The 15156-nt window shown below is 40.2% G+C and overlaps 1 protein-coding gene across 11 annotated transcripts in view; it reads left to right on the top strand.

The window, feature by feature from the left end:
* Positions 1-2862: 2862 nt before the first annotated feature.
* The window catches only part of LOC134209017 (uncharacterized), a 304043-nt gene continuing 291749 nt past the window's right edge, over positions 2863-15156 (top strand). For 3 of the 11 annotated variants that reach the window (XM_062684989.1, XM_062684992.1, XM_062684991.1), the window contains exon 1: positions 2863-3147. The gene's annotated coding sequence lies outside the window, so the exon portion shown is untranslated. The other 8 variants (XM_062684995.1, XM_062684997.1, XM_062684990.1 and 5 more) reach the window with 5 other exon arrangements.

Below are 15156 nucleotides of genomic sequence, written 5' to 3'. Positions count from 1 at the left end.
GCTTGCACAGACCCAGGCAAATCGTAAAACCAATCGTTATGAATGTCATAACATACAACACGACTCTATACAATCAACAATAAATTTAACAAGATAGCATTTTCAATTTTAGTTAGATTATTATTTGTGCTGTTCGAAGTGCTAATCATTTAAACTTGAAGTGAGAAGGACTTTGATCAACATTGTCGATGCTGTAAAATTGTTCATATCGCTATCAATCATGTTTTAAAAGATTAAAAGATTGAAAAATAGACATATGTAACAATTAATTGGTCGTATTTTTTTTTTTAATGTTTATATTAAATGTGCTGATGCTGCAATGCTGATTGCACTCTACACATAATGGCAAATATTTTCGCCTAAAAGACAGCGCAGTGTCTACCCAGTTAAAGAAACTTTTCACAATCATTTACCTTTTGAAGCACTTTTTTGCACACTCTTACTACCCACACACTTAAAATAAATCGCAGATTTCTGTGAAATTTCACCGAAATCTCAACAGCAGAACTGTTCGGTAAAATTTTTACAGATTTTTTGATAGTTTTGACAGTTAAACAAAGGAAAATACCGCAGAAAATCGGTGAAATAATTACCGAACAAATCTGCTGTTGAGATTTCGGTGAATTGAAGCAAAATTCACCAAAATCTGTGAAATAATTTAAGTGTGCACGCATCGAATCCGTTCAACGACGATTTATTCGGCACGCATTCCGAAACCTTTCCTGGAGACACTCGCTGCGAGAGCCGTTGCCAGCTGATCGGCGTATCGGAAAGGTTGTATGCAGAGCATCAACCGTCGCCTATATTTTGCAAGAAAGAATCAATTGTGACTCTTGTTCGCGACAAATAAACACCAACGTACAACCCCGACAATTGCAGAATAACTGTTAAGACTTCCTTTGCGTCGCACAGACTATGACCTACTTACGTAGTGTTCTCCATGGCTTGCAGCGTATTTTTAATAGAGTTGGGTCCTTGATTTCCACTTGACGCGAAAATATTTCCTTATGATTAAGGTCAACATCACACTGTAGCTGGAATAATCTGTTTTTTTTTAAAGAATCGCGGTTTTGATGAGCATTGATAGACTTCGAATAGGGATTCTAATTAGAATTCTGGGCTCGACGTAGACTCACGCTTAGACTAGAACAGGGCAGAGGCGTCCCTGAGGTTGGTGGAGAGAGAGCGCATTGGTGTTTCTCTTACGCCTCACGCTTTGACGGGACGAGCCTTTCGTTCGTCGATCGCCAAAAAAAAGTGGATCACGGTCCACGGATCGACGAATCTCGGACGCACACCTTGCAAGCGCTTGCTGACCTTGTGTTCCCGATTTTCCGCCGTAGGCCCACTACTTTCCTATCCGGAACAAACTTTGTCTAGGCGAAGTGAAGCGTAGCCGGCACAATCTTCGACTACTGTACGCGTGGAAAACACGTGACCCAATCTTAGACAGGACACCCACGATGGATGGGCTTGACGACACGCCTATTGAACGTGATACATTCCACTAACAAACATATATATTATTCCTCTAAAGAGGATTTCCTGAATAGTCACAATGTTCAACTAAAAAATGTTGTAATAGGCCAAACTATTCGAACTTACTAAATTTTGCAAACTAAAATTTTAAGCAAAATAATATTGTTTAGGTAATATTAAAAACTCGCGAACTTACTTTGAATTCGAATAAAAGCTAGGAATAGGAAAGCTGCTTCACTTTGAAACTTGGCGTCACTTTTAGGAAAAAAAAATGAAAAATGATCCTATCGATTCAAATATTTCCACCAGATTAAAATGGAACGCGCACAAAAAAAATGTAAGAAGCAGTTAGATACGACGCAATTTCTACCTCGATTTTAACTCGTTAGTTTTAATCGGTATTGTGATTGGTCAGCTCTCGCGAACTCAAAAGTATCTTAAAACTTTCCACTCGTTTTGACGAATTCAAAACAAAAAGGAAAAAGTATCTGTAATTTCCCGTAACTTACCGAGGATTAGCTGCTCGAATGAATTATTTGCCATAAGGTAGGTTACGTATTGGAGTCGGACTCAACTAAAGTTTTACTTTGGACACAAAAGCTTCGCGACAAATTTGAATGTTTATCAAAGGTGCTTGTAAAAGGGGGATTCAATAAGTCTAGGAAAATTAAGTTTGTAACGAGGTCGACAACTTAAATTAAGTGATTGGAACTGCCATTGGCTAAAAAGTTATGAAGGTTCAAAAAAATGTGAAAACGCCGTTTTTATGGAAAAAAAATGTTCAGCCTAAGAGCGAAACCAAAAAATACGATCATTCATACACATTTTGAGCAAATCCGGAGAATTTTTTTCAACTCTATTCTTTTTTCATGGAATCGCTGTAGTAGAGAATAATACCGTGCGTCTCCATTGGAGTAAAAAGCTATAGAGATTAGGCGCATTCTTCATCCTCAGTATAGTTGGTGCATCTATTTATTCGATTACTAATTTTACATTTCGCGCAGCTTTAAACATACTTACTCAACTATAAAAGGATGTTCATTGCAAATATTGTGATGTAAATTGGATATCATAAAAAGAATACAATGAATCCGTACACTCCCGTCGTATTCGCGATATGTCGGTGGGTACTCAGCTGTTTACACATCGTTTTTCCTCTCACCAAATTGTATCGCTTATTCGGTGAAAGCACTACTCGGTGAAAACGGCTGCCAGGATTACCCCGAGAAAACCGGAGAGCGAATACGAATTAAAAAAAAAGCATTCCATTGCCGAATGCCGGTAACTTCATACTCCTGAAAGGAACCGAGAGCGCAAGCACCATCATCCATATCCTTACCAGACAGAATCCATCGGTCCGGATCCGTCAGTTCGGTTCCGACTGCCGTTCGCTTCGCTTGCTTGTTTCCAGCGGGCTCTGTGAGTTTGTTCCATTGGAAGTGGATAACAGCTCCTGTGCAGTGGACTACAGTGTGGCTTGCCGGTTCCCAGCTGATCCCGTTGGTTGGTTGGTTGGTGGCGGACAGTAGTGCCTCTGCCTCAGTGTAGTGCAGTGGGTGTGCGTGAACAAAACTAAAATAATCCGTGTACGAAAGGAAAAGTTTTGCGCTTTGCAGGTTTGGGAACATATAGAAAAGGTGGGAGTGTTGCTGGCTTCCAGCTAGGCCGGTACGTGTATGTTCTCGGAAATGGAGGGCTAGTGGGGAGTGCTATTGGAGTTCATATCAACAGCTGAGAGTGCTTATCGCCGTTTTGTTTGAAACTACTTTTGGGCTTCGATGCATTTGGTTTTATAATGAGTTGGTTCGATTATTTTTTTATGATTTTGAATTCTGCATCATGTGAATACATATATGTGTTATGTTTATGTATTTGTTCAAGCCTATTGAAAATTGAGACAAACTGAAAAAGGTATGTTGTGTATCGAATATGCTATTTATATGATATTTTTCCTGGAAGTTAAGATAAACATAGTTCAAAGTAGTTCTAACTGAGATCAAGTATTGTTAACCGTAAAATGGATTCAAAAGTGTCACTACTAAGCTGAAATGAATCACAATGATAAGTTAAAAACATTGCCTTTCGGAAACTCGTAGTCAGTCATGGTGCTTCATAAATGTGAAATCGCGGGTTTAATGTTTTGGAATCGATGCCAGTTTTTAATTATGATTACAGGGCTGAAAATCTATTTTAAAAAATATAAAAATGGGGTGGGGTGTTTATTCTTTTAGTTATATAGGGGAAATGATCCGATCTCCATCTCACTGAACATATATTCATCTCATCGCGAAACATAAAAATACGGGACCAATTTCGTCGCTTCTTTTTGTAAACATGCATGCCCACTGCTGAAAAAATCACAAAAATGAGAAACAAATCAAATTCCTTTCCATTGTTTTTGATGAGATGAACATCAGAGCCATGAGATGAAATCCAAGAGCAGTTCCCCTATATCCTTATTATTCCTTATTATTCGTATGTTGAATAACAATATAATTAAAGACAATGTGAAAACAATGACACAAATGGAGATATTCACATCGATGACCTGAGGTGTATTTTTTTGGCTACAACGTAACCGCTTAGTACAGCATGTATCATTGGTGTCACTAGTTTCAAATGATGTGAAGATGCGTGTGGCTTTGTACTGGCTCTGGCCGCAAGAGTTCACTAGACAGAGTGACTCATTTGATAGAGGTTATTAATAAAGGATAGTTTTAAAGCCAATTAGCTCTGGAAAAGCCTATTACAAATTACGAAAAAGTGCACTTGTCCTTGGTGTAGTGTTCTTCAGAAGCCTCTGGTAGACAAACGAGTTGATTATGGCGGCTTTTTTGATGAATTGAGAGAGAAAACTCGGATTCTTTTTGCTCAACCGGTAAATATGCATCAAATGAAGTTTATTCATCAGAAAGTTTTCTCGCAAAATACCTAAGGTATTGCATTACTAGTGGATCCATTTTTGGAAAAATATTTATAGTTTTGGATATCGTGAGAAATGTCCTTAAGGAAATTCCTAAATAACTTATTGGTGACAGCAGACAGCAGTAGTAATTGCTGCCTGTTAGGAAATAAGTGGCTGGAAGATTTGTCCGCAGAAGTTGGTCGAAGGCCAGTAAATCGACCGAAACGTCTGGACAGTCTGGCAAAGTTTTGTTTTGTCATTTTTCGCCGAAAACAAATCGATGAGAATCACAACCAGCAATTTCGCGGCGATTGATCCATTATAAACATAAATAACTTATTACTTTTCAACGCAATTTAGGTACTTGACAGCTTAGATTAGACTAACCGTACATATCAATGGTTGCTATTTCGTGATTGATCAGAGCTGGTGCAAATTGCACTTTGATCCAAGTAAATAGTGGTTGAGGTTTACCATCTACTTTTGAAGTGCCCGTTTCAGCAGCTTTCAGATACATATCAATAACGGCGCCAGCCAAGTCCTTACAGTCAGTTAGGGAAAAGAAAGAATGCGAGTGTGTAGTTATTAGGGTGGTTCAAATTTCATTATACTGATTATGGCACACCCCCATTAAGTGCAGACGAAAAGAAAACCTACCGCATCTTGATTAATTGCCTCAATAATTAGTAATCGATTTTAATGTAGGTTGCGAATCTTTAGTCATGATCTTTAAACTTCTATAGCACTATATTCAGTATAATGAAAAATTTAATTTCCTCATTCTAATTTCCATGCAAACTTGAAACAAATCAGCTCAAATTTTCGGAGGGAGCGTTGTGGAGCAATCGATTTTTTAACCACCCTAGTAGTTATTGTTGCTACTAGAGACCGAGAGCACCTCTGCATCTCCTCAGCTACCACGCGAAGGAAGTTATGTTAGTTGGGTGGGGTAATTAGAAACATAGATCGGGATTCACCATGGGAAGTGATGTGATCAATGCATGCCTTCTTCTACTAATTAGTTAGGATATTTTTGTATACATCAGCATTAGCATTTTTTTATCTGATTTTTTAGGTATGGTATGGTGATTATATTCTTGTTTGATTATTTGCTGCCATACAATAACTTGTAACGAAATCCATGGCTCAATTAAAACGTTCAAAAGATATATGAGAGCATAATCACAAGACTCATTTAACAATTTCCTGTTTATAAAATAAAAATAAATAAATAAAGGCAACCATTTCTTGCTTATTAAGAAAGATCGACCCCTCCAGGGTCATCGAGATCATAAAGTATTCGAATCGATTATTTAGCATTAAAATGTGGCCTTTCAACTTTGTATTAGGTACCATGATTAGAACTGTGGCATCCACGATTATAACCAATTTTCGTTAATTTCAATTGATATGAATTCATCTTCCGGGTACAAACCTGTGCTATTATTTCAATGGAACAACAATACTCTAATATATAATACATACTACATTTTCAATACTCAAATCGATTTCCACTGACAGCCAACATAGCTTTTGGAACGAAGTTAATATCTGTTTAAAATAGCACGCGTCTTTTCAATGAAAATTCCAAGAGCAGTTATAGGATTGTTACGAGAAGGTAAAAATGTATATTAAAAATGTAGTTAAAAATTTATGCAACATATGTAAATTAGTACCAATGCGTCCTCGAATCTGATTCGCGCCAAACTAGTGCGATCTTACTTAGCCTCCTGTCTGTGCTCACAAAAACTTACGTTGTCTATGCTCTGGGGTCATATTGATCCCAAATTGCTATAACAATTTTATTGTTTGGTCAATTTTGGATTTTTTGGGCAGTATACACAATTAATGGTTCCAATGTTCTACAAAACCGGTACTCAAATTGTGAAATCGACTCACCCCCCGTATGTAAACACAACATTTTTTTCCATCCAACCTCCCCTTGATTCATCTTTGGTACTAAAATGATCAAAACACTACTGAAATGTCAAAACGTTCGTTTTCTTTATTACTTTTCCCGGCTGTTCAAACATGAATATGGGAGCTGAAACTATTTCAATATTTGATAACCTAGATTGGAAGGCGTTCGAAAGCTGGGTTTTGCCGTTTAACGGTTACAAGCATAATTTAGCATCGGTTTCGATCGTTTTTCGTAAGTTTTTCCGTCGAAGTGTTGCAGCCTCTGCACGCTCATTTTGTTCTACTCAATAGTGAGTAGTTTTGTATTGCCGTCTCTTTTTTTCCCACAGAAATTTTACTCACTTTTTATAAAAAGTGAGTAAAATTTCTGTGGGAAAAAAAGAGACAGCAATAAAAAACTACTCACCGGTGAGTAAAATCAAAATGAGCGTGTGGAGAGGAAAGTGGCACTTAAAGTGTACGGCTAGCATAGCATAGCATAGTTACGGTGTACCTCGCAGATTGGACACTAGTGATACTCATGTTTTTTTAAATCCTTATTCAGATTGCTATCAGAAATCAAGGAGGATTTATTTATTTATCATCAGACTAAGGCCGGAGTGGCCTGTGCTGCACATAAAAGACTTCTCCATTCAGCTCGGTTCATGGCTGCACTTCGCCAACCACGCAGTCTGCGGAGGGTCCGCAAGTCGTCCTCCACCTGATCGATCCACCTTGCCCGCTGTGCACCTCGCCTTCTTGTTCCCGTCGGATCGTTGTCGAGAACCATTTTCACCGGATTACTGTCCGACATTCTGGCTACGTGCCCGGCCCACCGCAGTCTTCCGATTTTCGCGGTGTGAACGATGGATGGTTCTCCCAACAGCTGATGCAACTCGTGGTTCATTCGCCTCCTCCACGTACCGTCCGCCATCTGCAACCCACCATAGATGGTACGCAACACTTTCCTTTCGAAAACTCCCAGTGCGCGTTGGTCCTCCACGAGCATCGTCCAGGTCTCGTGTCCGTAGAGAACTACCGGTCTTATAAGCGTTTTGTAGATAGTCAGTTTGGTACGGCGGCGAACTCTATTCGATCGGAGCGTCTTGCGGAGTCCAAAGTACGTACGATTTCCAGCCACTATGCGTCTCCGAATTTCTCTGCTGGTATCGTTATCGGCGGTTACCAGTGAGCCCAAGTACACGAATTCTTCAACCACCTCGATTTCGTCACCACCGATACAAACTCGTGGTGGGTGGCTCACATTGACCTCTCTTGAGCCTCTTCCTATCATGTACTTCGTCTTCGACGTGTTGATGACTAGTCCAATCCGTTTAGCTTCGCTTTTCAGTCTGATGTAGGCTTCCTCCATCCTCTCAAAGTTACGTGCCATGATATCAATGTCGTCGGCGAAACCAAATAACTGGACGGACTTCGTGAAAATCGTACCACTCGTGTCAATCCCTGCCCTTCGTATTACTCCCTCCAAAGCGATGTTGAATAGCAGACACGAAAGACCATCACCTTGCCGTAACCCTCTACGGGTTTCGAAGGGACTCGAGAATGCCCCTGAAACTCGAACTACGCACATCACCCGATCCATCGTCGCCTTGATCAACCGTATCAGTTTATCCGGAAATCCGTTTTCGTGCATTAGCTGCCATAGCTGGTCCCGATCGATTGTATCATATGCGGCTTTGAAGTCGATAAATAGATGATGTGTGGGCACGTTGTATTCGCGGCATTTCTGCAATACCTGACGTATGGCGAACACCTGGTCTGTAGTAGAGCGTTCACCCATAAATCCCGCCTGGTACTGCCCCACGAACTCTCTTGCAATTGGTGTTAGTCGACGGCATAAAATTTGGGAGAGTACCTTGTAGGCGGCGTTCAGCAATGTGATTGCGCGGTAGTTGCTACAATCCAGCTTATCGCCCTTTTTGTAGATGGGACACACGACACCTTCCATCCACTCCTGCGGCAGACATAGACATAGAAATCAAGGAGGATGTGGTCCTTGATTTCAATCTAGGATAAAAATCACAAAAGCATGAGGATTACTACTCCTGGCCACGCCCATCTTCGCCGTAACTTAGGAGGGGAAAGAAGTGTTTATGTAGTACTTACTTAACGAGAGGCCCCCGACTCAGCGACACCCTCATAAGTACCACGGAGATGGATATTGCGGAAGGTATTCGTTGGGTCAGGATTTGCCTGTAGCTGACAATGTTACCGTGGTAGATCTTACACCGTAACACACCACGCAAAGGTGTCTACCCAGCGGTACGGGGTAAAGTGTCACCTAAAGTGTACGGCTAATGGACAAACTATCGATAACCTATTACTTGCTTCAACATTCACAAACCATCAGAAATTATTTAAGCTTGTCAATACGTCGATGAAAAAGAAGCATTCAGGGTTAATTTAGCCTCTCGGCTCGGTAGAAAGTTATCAAGCACTGGGTCTGTTATCTAGCACTGTTATACTCATTCTACCCGCTTACCTTGGCAGGAGCATCTATTGTCGCGTCACGCCATGGAAAAGGAAGGCTACCGATCAAAATGACCAGAGTTCAGACCAGACGTCTTTCCAAAGGGGACTATCCAGGGCAAGGCTTGGATACCCGATTTAGGGCAGAAATCGACCCAGACAAAAGCAAAATATATCCAATCAAGGAGTTAACTTAACATTATTGTTTTATTACACCATCAAGCATTTCTATGGGGAAAGACAATAATAGGAGTACTTGCATTGTTCGATGTTCTACGTTGGCATACTGTTCGATGGGCAGAGCCCTCTGGTGTGATCCCGGTTGATATGGTCGCTCCGGACTGACATTGGAAACGGTACTAATGATTGACTAGCTGGCTGCGGACGAGGACGAACCTTTGTCGCTCCCAGCGAATTTCGAATCGTGTTCGCCAGCCTGATTTGCGTTCTGTCACGTTCGGCGAATGTGGTCTAAGGTGTCACGGTCACTCACGGACCAATCGATGACCATGGGAGCGGTAAAATAGCTTGACCAGTCCGCGCGGTTTTCCGTCGGGGAATTTACGATTCAGGCCGCCCGTCGAGGCTCGCAGGCGATTTCTTCTTGGCCGCCTGTCGTCTTTGAAGCTGAGAACGAGAGTCGGTCTTCCGGGCGTTGCACCCGACACCACAAGAAAAAGAAAAGGCTCAGAAATAGCACGGACCTTTTCTTAAGATTAAAATTTCACCGGGTGACGGTAATGGCTTTTTCAATTAACCCTGGCTTCTGTTGGCTTACCAGGCTTTCACCGGAAATACGACAGTCAGACTTTTTCACCTTCTTTCGCTTATTTTTTTTTTGGATTCCGTCAAGCGCCGTAGTATGACAGCTACACACTTCTTAAAGGTTGTTTGCATCTCCGCGCAGGGAACAGCAATGAGGTCAACTCATTCATAACGAGTTGAAGTCCGATTTTAACCATTGAGTGCAAAGAATTTCTTTTTTTCGCAGATGGGATTGCAACTAGTAAGAACGTCCTACTAACATAATTTAGGACGGACTGGGCGTTAGGTGCTTACTGGCGAGGGGGTCGAGACATGGGGATGCTTGTGGAGGAGCCAACAAGCTGCAAATGAAACCAACGATTACATTGATTGCATGATTATTGTCCAAGAAATCATTTTTAATTAACTGGTGCCGCGTCGCGTTGTTGCTTCCAAGACAGCATCGGCTTTGTTTGGGTTTGAAGAACAACAACAGGAACAATCGGAGCAACAAGATGGACAGGGACAAAAGCTGCCAACAGGATAAAACGGATAGTGAAGAGAGGTGAAGAGCCGAAAGGGCTTGCAAGGAAGGGCAACATATATAACGAACTGATTGGAACTGGTTGAGACAGACAAAAAATTTTCTGACCACCCATGCTTAATAAGGAAGTTCCTGAAAAGTAAAAGCTTCTCTCACATTACGAAGATTGGAAATCACAAAAAGTTGAGATCACAGAGTCCAACGGATTGAAAGATAGAAACAGAAAGAAGGAAATCTTCGAATATACGAGCCGCGAAAATAAAACTATCGTAAATATTCGTAAGGAAAGTTCCACCTACCTTCGATGAAGAGGATATGGTGGAGAATATTGAAGCGAATTTCCTGGTGGTCAATGTGCAATGGATAACTTTCCTAACGCGGAGACGAGCCAGCCTCGGGCTGAAAGTCTCCTTAATAAAGACACACAAAAAAAAGAAACTTTCCTAACATTGAATATGCGAGCAACCCTTGGAGCAACCTCTATTATCCAACCTCTAATAAACAAATATTGTTTACACGCCCACCTATGATCAAGCTTAAGATAACGTCCTGAAAGATGATTAAATTATCTTTCAAAACAGCCAAAAAATCCAAAGTTGGTTAAACAAAAAAAAAGTTATAGCGATTTGGGGTCAATATGACGCCAAAGCACAAACAACGTAAGTTTTTTGATTAAAGTACACAGTAGCATTTATTTTCAAGATTTTTCGAGCGACACCTAGGAAATAGATCTCGCAAGTTTTATCAAACTACCAAAAATTACGAGAATCGGTTTGAAAACTAAAAAATGACAGCCTTTCAAAGTGGCCTGGGGTTATACAGGGTCCGGCTATTGAAGTGCTTCATTAGAATAAACAGATAAATTGATCCAAACAAATTTCATTCAAATTTCATTCGATTTCACAAGAAAACATATCACTTTTTGAAAGTTCATGGGTAGGGTTCATCTTTTTTGTCCTTGAGCTGAACCACTCGTCGCAGACGATTGAGGAACGCATCGTACGAGTCCCGCGGCTGCTCTTGTATTATTTTACCAGAGATCTCCAGATGTCGCTGCAGTACTTGCACAAAAAACATTATGTTTTGGAGTAGCCGCGGCCTCCAACATACTCCTGACAGTGAAATACATAGGGTTTATGTCCGGTGAACTCGCTGGCTGCTCTTAGCTCGAAATGACCCGTGGAAACCCCTTAGTTGGGTTTTCTACACTTTTTGAGCCGGCGTCTAATCCTGCCGTAAGTCCCAACCCTTGGTATCAAAATAACGACGTGCCCACGGTTCGACAATGTTTTGTAGAGCTAATTCTCTCTACGTATTTTGTATTATATTACTTTTACTCACTTATGTAGCATTGCAATTGCCGGGCCGGACATAGAACATCTGCGCTAAATATGCACGAAACATATGGAAATGTCGCTAGTTTCGAGTTAAGATAGGATCGTCCGAGTCGGAAATATTCTGCAATACTTCCAACAGTTCGGGAGTTCACAGAGCAGTAACTTTGATCCACTGCTTTTCTCGTTTTTTTTGAAACGATGTCTTGCTCGCCGATTAATATATACAAATATTACATAGATTTATGAAATAACAAAATACGGCAGGACTGCTTGGAACTCCAAAATAGGGCGCGTACCTTCGCGGATTGGTATCCACATAACTTGTTGTGCCTCAGTGTCCAAAAATGCAACATCATTTCATATTATCAGTATGAGAACAAGCCTTTCATCTTCGACTATATCCTTTACGGACATTGACTTTCATTCCGTATTTACTACAGTGGCATCATCCCTAGAGCCAATCGGCAATTTGGCTTCATGTTAAAAAATGATGACGAGCGTCGTGATTGATTATGTCTCAGAACCCTCTACTGTTTCTAGTCGAATGCTGTCATATGGGGCCGATTCCATGCCAGTTGTAGCGCCCGAATAGAAACCATTCGAAGAAAGTTCGTAAGATATGCAATTCGAGCGTTCTGATAGAACCATTTCACGCCAGGCTCCCACGCTCATTAGTAAGGTGAAGGACAACTACTAAACATATTAGTGCCATTAAACGATTCACTTCACTGAATTTATGTAAGACAACTAATTAAAATGTAAAAATAACAAATGAGGGGGAAAATGTCTTAGTAGGGTAAAACGGTATAATGCGCCCCACCTGGCCAAAACGCCCCCCTTTGATTTCTAGAAAACTATAACTAACTACGGGTCATAATCAGTGGGTACCTATAAATATTTGTAAAACCATCGTACTATGTGAATGTGGAAGTATTTTTGTATTACATAATGAAAATAATAGCAAAATACAAAAAGTCACAGTTTTGATGTAACTTTTCATGTTTGTTTGATCAACATTCTGGAGCGACGCTAGCATACTGTCTGCAAAACTTGCACGGGAACACTCAGTTGGGCAACAAAATAACTTTTCTCAGTGGTTAATATGATATAAAATTGCTTCCATCTTCAAAAACGTAACGATTTTTGAAAATATGTTTTGTAGGGTAAAACGCCCCAGTGTAGGCAGGACAATATGCCCTTACCAACTGGACATAAGCGCGGCGAGCTTGCAGCAGTTGCTTCCAAATGATATGGAAATTATTGAAATGTAATTAAAACCTGAATAAATGGACTTATGTTGATTTTTTTAATGTCAAGCACATAAGGATTTCTAACCTTTTTATTATGGGATTGATAAAATACTAATGAAGGGCTATAGAACGTCTTTGGCTAAGGTGGTGTTGCCAAAAGCACTTTTTGAAATCCATTTTCTCACGACTTTTCAAAAAAGCATTATTACGTGTTATCTGTAATATTTTTATATGACTACTCACGGGCAATGCATTTGCGACTTCTTGCACTACCAAATAACACAAAGTTTGCATAAATTGCGATGAAAAGTAAAAAGTTATCAAGGTTTTGCCTTAGGGGGGGCATATTATACCGTCTTACCCTAACTTTATTTTTTAATGTACTACGCGCCTCCATGGATCAGGAACCGAACAGACAGCTGAAAAGCGTTTTACCTCCATAAGTTTTCCGAAAACAAAACAATACCCGAATTTTGAAATGTAAATATTAAATATAAATATTACTAGAATTATCTGCTACTAGTCGACCCGGCAGACGTTGTCCTGCATAGTAGGCGAAAAAGCGCTTTGTGAACTACCCATGCGAAATTTCCTTACAAATCCTAATTTTAGTTTTTCAGATTTTACTCAACTTAAATCATGATTTTCGCATGAGGAAACATAATATAAACCCGTCGGAAACTATAATTAACGTTTTTGCAGAATAAATGACAAAAATCCATCCAGCTGTTTCGAGTTATGTGGATACGAACACAGACCATTTCATTTTTATTATATAGAAGATTGTTAAATGATGAGGTCAAAGGCAAAAGGTTTTTTTACAAACAACCCATGGGTTGTGAAAATGTGCTGCAAAGTTTTTCGAGCATTTTTTCGTTTCATATAAATTATATGACACTTAAAAAAACTAAATTTCGTGAGGTAACGCATGTGAAAGATATAGTTCGAAAAATGCATTGAACCACTTCTTTCGGTAGGGTTTGAATCCACGATCCCAGTATGATATACAGGTGCTTTTCCTAATAAGCTACGAAAGAACTGCGATCTGCTTCAAAAATCTAGGTTTAAATCTATGAATCGTTCCAAAGAGCAATAGATAAATTACAACATTGTTTTTAATTATAAAAATTATGCACTAGTATTGCTTAAATTGCTATATTATTATATTGCAGGAATCGATTCCCATCATTGGTATATTTTTCAGTTCTATGCGTTCTATGAGCCCTCCTTAGCCGTACGGTAAGACGCGCGGCTACAAAGCAAGACCATGCTAAGGGTGGCTGGGTTCGATTCCCGGTGCCAGTCTAGCCAATTTTCGGATTGGAAATTGTCTCGACTTCCTTGGGCATAAAAGTATCATCGTGCTAGCTTCATGATATACGAATGCAAAAATGGTAACCCGGCTTAGAAACCTCGCAGTTAATAACTGTGGAAGTGCTTAATGAACACTAAGCTGCGAGGCGGCTCTGTCCCAGTGTGGGGATGTAATGCCAATAAGAAGAAGAACAAGAAGAAGCATAATGTTTGGCGTATTGTTGAGCTCCATAATCGTGGGTGTTGTGCAATGTTCCTCGTGTTCGTGATTTCCATCTATCAAGCGTTGCATGTATAAGTCAAAGCAGTTCCGCCGAAAAAACATGTTCGGACATTATCTGTCACAGCTAGGGTGGAGTCAAAACCGGTAATACCGGTATTTAAGAAAATTTCAGGATTAAAAAAAAAATGATTTGAATTTCTGGGTGATAAACAATAGTTGTTGAGAGACGAGCCAGCCTAGAACTGATAGTCTCTCAGACACAAAAAAAATGTTGGCGAACTTGAAATTTAAAAATTATTTTAAAAATTGTTAAGCTGAGCAAAGTGAAACTTAACCTTCCGGGACTCGCATGGTCCTGGATCACTCTTGCAGTCCCGCCCATCTTGTGAATGACAAGCGAGCTTTTTTCGAAGGTGTTGTACGTTTTACAACGCCAACGGTGCGAGTCCCGGAATGTTACGTAAACATAACTTAACATCCATCTGCTAATCCGCATCCGACTTTGTTGGCAATGTTGCCAGCTGATGCGAATGCCCTCTCTGGTTCAACCGAAATTGGACGAAAAGTTCCTAAAGCGTCGAAAATTAATGTCAAGTATATGTCCTTGACCTCGTCAGATTCATAGTAGGACAATTTATTAAGGATTGCTTGCAAGGATCTTGGCGTCAACGTAGTTGACATCGGCAACGCAAGTGTTTTGCTCTGCTGCATTATCTTAACGGTTTTTTTTTCTAACCGATATACTAGAAAAAATATCTTTAGAAACATCTTTTTCGGAATATATAAAATGCAAAAAGATCGGCGTTTTCTGATCGTCTCTCTTGGATTAATTCTTTAAGTTTATCGAATAAGTTGGCAGAAACGTTTGTGACTTGTCTTGATAATTGCTCCAACAACATTCGGTGCGCAACGTCGGCTTCATATAGAGTACAGATCTCACGATAGAGTAGTACCACAACAGCTTGAACAGG

The sequence above is a fragment of the Armigeres subalbatus genome, chromosome 2 (assembly GCF_024139115.2).
Source record: "Armigeres subalbatus isolate Guangzhou_Male chromosome 2, GZ_Asu_2, whole genome shotgun sequence".
Lineage (NCBI taxonomy): Eukaryota > Metazoa > Arthropoda > Insecta > Diptera > Culicidae > Armigeres > Armigeres subalbatus.
Note: the sequence above shows the minus strand (reverse complement) of the source record. Positions and strands in the feature narration are given on the sequence as shown.